Here is a 6,613-nt window from a genome sequence, read left to right on the forward strand (position 1 = left end):
AGCTAATAGTCCCAAATTGTTTTATAAGAAATCCTTGGTATTTTAGTAAGGTTTGTATAAGCAGTGGAAGTTGGAGAATGGGAAGGGGAGGTGCTGGAAGGAAGAGCCCTTTAGGAATCTGATAATTGGAAGCTTTTCTTTTGCTGAATCTTTTAGAACATCCATCTCCTCCAACATTTACAGCTCTCACCCCCACATACCACATATCCATACATGGCACACATGGTAAAGTTAGAAACATGATTAAAAATATAGAAAATAGTAGGTCTTCCAAGTAAGACATCAGTCCATGCATTTGCATAATACCATATCTTGTGGCATTTTCAATACTACATTTATAATGTAGAACCAATCTAAGCATGCTCATAGTACAGCAGAGAAATATTACAGGCTTCCTCAAGAGTAATGAATATAATTTCAGCCTCCTAAATACAAACTCTCAGAGACCCACTGCTATTTTTTAAATCACTTATAGAACAGTGTTTTTAATATACTTAGTTTTTTTCCCATTAAATTGATAAAATGAATGTAATAACAGTTAATAAATTAATGCTTGCCTCATTGTTTCAGGATGTTATTTGCATGGCCCAGCTACTGCACTCTAAGGATCAGTGTTTTCTTTTTCTACTCTCACTGGCCAAGCATGTTCAGTTCCTCTGTAAGTGCCATATCTATATTTCTGTGATGGTATTTCTCCCATTCAAGGACTAATCAGGCCCGACCCTGCTTAGCTTCCGAGATTAGACGAGATTGGGCATATTCAGGGTGATAATGGCTGTAGACTGTGATAGTATTTCTGACTCAACATTTGACTTTAAATTTCATACCCAACCTCCCACTCCTCAAATTTTATTTTATTTTCTATCATAGGAACTCAGACACATTATAAATATTTCCCTTGACAACCACAATATATACTGTTAATTAAGTATTTGTTTAGATGCAATGTTATTCTAAGTAAAAATGGGCAGGGAATATTCTCCATGTCAAACCTTAGACCTAGGTATTCAAATTACAATGATCCCTTGAAAATTTTAAGTATGAGTGATGCTTTCTGATATATAATGAAGGACTGTGAATAAGCAGGAAATAGATACTGAGTACATCTACTGGCCTTCTGGAAGGTTGGGAATCATTTAGATGTTCACGTGATTCTCCTCTTCACTATTGTTGCATTCAAGCAGAATACTGAGAGGTGTAGGAAGCTTATGCTGTTTAGCTTAACACAGAACTTTGTTTTAAAAAAGATTTTATTTATTTATTTGACAGAGAGAGAGAGAGAAGAGAGAGAGCACAAACAAGGGGAGTAGCAGGGAGAGGGAGAGGGAGAAGCAGGCTCCTGGATGCAGGGTTTGATCCCAGGACCCTGGGATCATGACCTCAGCTGAAGGCAGATGATTAACTGACTAAGCCACCCAGGAACCCCTAACACAGAACTCTCAATGACAAAGGGGGATCTGGGTAACCTTGACAGATTTTATATTGCTGTGTTCATATGTCATGTAGAAGATACAGAGTCCAGGCATGCTGTACCTCAATTAAAGTCAGTCTCTAATTGCTTCACTGCATTTGGCGAAGAAGACTCCTGATGTGATCTGGACTTCTCACCCTTTACTTGGGAAGCCCATGGTAACTCAACGGTACTGATAGGTCCCCAAGAGCTTCATTCCTTAAATCCCTTTCAAACATGTACAGGAGACATTCCTGCAGCCTAGTTAGGAAACTATTTCTTGAGGTATGGTCATCACATTTCTGAAAAATTATGGTGGCAGCTGATCCAAAATCTTGGCCTTGAACTCCAGCCAATGTTTTCTTGACTCCAAAGTGTCCTGCCAAAACAAAGTAATTGCACAGCTGACAGGACCTCTCTTGTTACCTCTTAGGAATGACCATAATTTATAGCCAGCAATGCCAATGGGGGTCTCCCAGTGAGCATACAGCCATCTCGGTACATTTCAGTGTCATCTCAAGGCTAACGATCTTCTCATACTTACCTTCTCAGGAAAGCACAAAATTCCTTGTCTGAGGAGAATGAACATCCCTGATAAGGAGTTCTGTTTCTACTGTAACTGTGCGCTCCTTTTTTCTCTCTTGATGTCTACTGGTTTCCTGACCTGACAGTTTGGTACCACTTCCTGAGACCTCCAATTCTTCACCTAGGTGCTGGTTTCAGGCTTGAGGTGGCCATGACCAAAACTGTCACTGGCGAAACTTGTTAAAGGAAAGACATCTTATTTGGCTTTAAAAACAGGTAGGCAGGTGAGGTGGTTGTCAGAGGGGAGATGGTTAGAGGGCTGGACAGAACAGATGAAGAATATCAAGAGATACAAACTTCCAGTTATAAAATAAATAAGTCACAGAGATGGAAAGCATAGCATAGGGAATGTAGTCAGTAATATTTTAATAATGTTATAGGGTGACAGATGGTGACTACAGTTATCATGGTGAGCACTGAGTAGTGTCTAGAATTATCACAGCACCAGTAAAGTATAGAATTGTTGAAGCACTATGTTGAGTAATGTATAGAATTGAAGTAGTAGTTTCAGTGCCCCTGAAACAAATATAACCCTGTAAGTTAATTATACTTCAATAGATTAAAAAAAAAACTAAGCTCATACAAAATTCAACTTAGCTATTTGACTTGAAGTTTGCAAAACAGGAGGAAGCCAGAACGAGGAGAAAAAAGAAAGTGAGAAAGGCTATGAAGCAGAGAAAGGCTGGGAGACTGGTCAATAGGGGAGGAAAAAGCCATCCCCTGAGTGTGGGATTTCCCTTGCTGTGCAGGGGAAGACATCACCCAGTCTGTTAATGTTCTAAGTAACAACGGAGATCGTAATCCACAAAAGACTCCCTTCTATGCTTAAAGACTGATTACATGATGTATAAAGGGCTGCGATATTTCATTGGTCATTCAATAAATTTTTTTAATAGAGAATGTGTGTGTGCTCATAAATGTGAGGGGTGGAATTAGAAGGGAGGGAGTGGGCAGGGGGAAGTGCTGGAAAGAGAGGGAGAGAGGATCTCAAGCAGGTTCTGTGCTCAGTGTGAGGCCCAACATGGGGCTTGATCCTGACCCTGAGATCATAATCTGAGCCCAAATCAAGAGTCAGATGTTTAATCGACTGAGCCACCCAGGTGCCCCTTTTCAATAAACGTTTTAAGTACTTTGCTAGCTGTTGGGGACATAATGATGAAAAAAAAAAAAAGGAAACCTAACTAAACAAAAAACATGGAAGCTTCCTTCTTCTAGAAGGAATAATTGTTGAATTTTTCTGAAAGAACATTCTAGGCTTAACTGTAGGGTCTGCGCTCAGGATCCTCTGGGCTATAGATTCTAAAATCTCGGAGCCTTGTAATGGGGCAGAAAGGAAGATGTATCCCTAAACCTTGTGAACCAGGGTGAGAATATGAGAAACTAATAGCCCATGGATGCCTAAATGGTGCCCAAGCTAGAAGACTCTGAGGGTCTCCAGGGTTTGTTATTGTACTTAAGAAGCTTCAATGTCCTCTGCTTTCTGATAGAGATAAGTACATACAGAAGAAGCACTGAAGAAAGTTCATTACTTTCATCTTCAGGACCAGTCAATGGGAAGAAAGATTTGGGGACTGGTTCTGACAAGGAGGCTTGTAGTCCACCAAAGGTCACCAAAGAGAGACACCTAGACATGGCAGATTTCTCCAAAACATTCATTCTCTATCCCAGCATGGCTATTAAAACCCAAGTCCTCGGTTCTGTAAAATGACCTCCCTTTCATGCCAAGGACAGTGGCACTTAGGCTCATGCTCTTACTGCTCTGAAGTTCATTCAGTTCCTTCTGCATTGGGGGCCCTGGAGCTTTCCCTTGATTTTTTTTTTTTTTAGAGGAATGTTTGATTCTCTCTTTCTCTCTCTCTCTTTCACTGTTTCCACTATTCTGTAGTGGGCTGTTTCCCAGGTAATCATATCTTCCATACTGGCAGAAATAAAGTCTTTGGAACCCAATGAAAGGTAATGGAAAACTAGAAACAATGGGTGCCTTTTCTTACTCTTAGTTGGGAGGGTCAAGCATTGGTGAAGTCCTCAATCAAGGTCTTTGAGGTGAGATGAGTTTCTGTGTGGAATGGTTTGCATTTCTCCTGAGAAGAGCTTTCTGACAGGGCATCAGTTACATTTGCTGCAGGATTCCTGGGTGTGCTGGACCACCTGACTGAGTCCCTAAACCTCCGTTAGTTATACTTAACCACCTGGGGAATGGAGGCTCCTATTCATGCTTATGGTCTGGACTGCTGGTCTCTGCTTCTTAGGCTCTGACCCACTGGCTAGCCTTGTGTTTAGTTCTTTGTTACCCTGTGATTTCTCACTGCCTGAATGTTTTGAATCAATGCCTTGCTCCAAACTAAATAACTATGCATGTATATCCACCCTTAGCTCACTCACCCGATTCCCAGGTTTCCCCCAAGCCCAGTCCACTCTTGTGTTTTAGCTCCCAGGATATAAATACTTTCTTTTAGCCTATTCCCATGATGGATGGGGCAAATCATATGAAGATACTGCCTTGACAATTCAGGCAGTACAGGTTTTAAGGAGGAGATAGAAATTTGGTGTATGGCCTCAAAAGATGTGGATCTATCAAGACATCTAGAATTGGGGATACATGAAGTTAGCAGAAAGGAGGTCTTGCAAAAACCTCTTGAATCCCTTTTGTATTCTGAGATTATTATCTCAGCTCTATCTTCATTTACACTCAATACTTCCCAAGTTACTGGGAAGGACAGACAAGTCCAGACCCCTTAAAACTTTGTATTCTTTCTCCCATCCATCTTCCTGTTGTCTGTGAAGAAGTCTCTCACCAGAACTTTACTGAAGTTCATTGCCGACAAGAGAATTTGCGGTCTCTTATTGTGGTAAAAAGTACATAACATAAAATTTACCATCTTAGCCATTTTTTTAAAGATTTTATTTATTTATTCATGAGAGAAACAGAGGGGGGCGGGGGTAGAGACAGAGGGAGAAGGGGAGGGAGAAGCAGGCTCCATACAGGGAGCCTGACATGGGACTCCATCCCTGGTCTCCAGGATCACGCTCTGGGCTGAAGGCGGTGCTAAACCACTGAGCCACCCGGGCTGCCCCATCTTAGCCGTTTTTAAGCCCAGTAACGTTAGGTATATTCACAGTGTTGTGAAACAGATCTTCAGAACTTTTCTATCCTGCAAATCTAAAACTCTATACCCATTAAACAATAACTCCTCCTTTCCCTGGTAACCCCAATTCTTCTATTTCTGTGACTCTGATGACTAGATATATAAGTGGAATTATATAATATTTGTCTTTTTGTGACTCACTTATTTCACTTAGCATTATGACCTCAAGGTTCATCCATGTTGTACCATGTGGCAAGACTTCCTTCCTTTTTAAGGCCTAATAATAGTCTGTGTATGTATTCAATTTTGTTTTTATATTCATCTGTCAATGGACTTTGGGTTGCTTCCATGTCTTGGCTATTGTTAATAGTGCTGCTATAAACATGGGTATGCAAATATCTCTTTGAGACCCTAATTTAAATTCTTTTGGGTATTTACCCAGAAGTCAGATTTCTGGATCATGTGGTAGTCCTATTTTTAATTTTTTGAGGAACCTCCATACTGTTTTCCATAGCAACTGCATTTTACATTCCTGCCAACAGTTCACAATGGTCCAGTTTCTCCACATCCTTGCTAATACTTATTATTTTCTGTTTTTTTGATAGTAGCTATTTTTGATAGAGTGAGGTTGGCAATGTCTTTCTTATACTTCTTCATAAAATCACTGGAATTATAGATGTTTTGAAAATATCTGATAAGCTAACTTCTGGTAGCTCAGTTAAAGTTTCAATAGCAGATGAGGATTCAAATGATCTTCAAAATTCAAAGAAACTGCAACAAATTAAGTTTTCTGATCAAGAGTGGAAAACATCCAGAACATTCATGTTTGTTTTCCATCCAAAATTATCACTCAATTAATGTTCACCACCAAATTCCACCTGGTTTCGTTACATAAACTTTACAGTGCTCTCCTTACAAGACTTCTGTGTGTTTTCCTAATGATGGAAAGACCACTTCATCTTGGCTTCTGCTTTTCTCCTGTGAGCTCATGCTAAGGTCATTGTGTCATGTCTTTTATACGTTTGAACTAGGCTAGAACTCCAATCCCTTTTAATTCTAAGTCTTGGTCTCTCTTCAAACTGGGGCAGTTGGCTTCTACTGGAGGTCACAAAGGTCACATTGGCTACTTCTAAGTAATGACCACAGCAGCAATTTTTCATTTTAAATGACTTTCTTGTTCATCACATTTTATTTGAAGTTGATATTGGATCAAAACCTGGTATACTCAGCTTGGCAGCCTGCATTCCTAAGAGCATCAAGCCATTCCCAAGGAGGGATCTCATGGTATCTTTCTGCCTGGTGTGCCTCTCCTCTAAAGCATGGCTCTAAAATAAAAAAATCATACCTCTTATATTACCTTTCATTTCCTTATTATCTCTTGAGGTACAGCCCTCCCCACATTCAGCACAGCAAAGTACATGGCAAGGAGAGAATTTATGACTCACAATTGAATATTTCATCTCACTGGGAGGTAGACTGAGGGCAACACAGT

This window comes from Nyctereutes procyonoides, unplaced genomic scaffold, assembly GCF_905146905.1.
Source record: "Nyctereutes procyonoides isolate TBG_1078 unplaced genomic scaffold, NYPRO_anot_genome, whole genome shotgun sequence".
Lineage (NCBI taxonomy): Eukaryota > Metazoa > Chordata > Mammalia > Carnivora > Canidae > Nyctereutes > Nyctereutes procyonoides.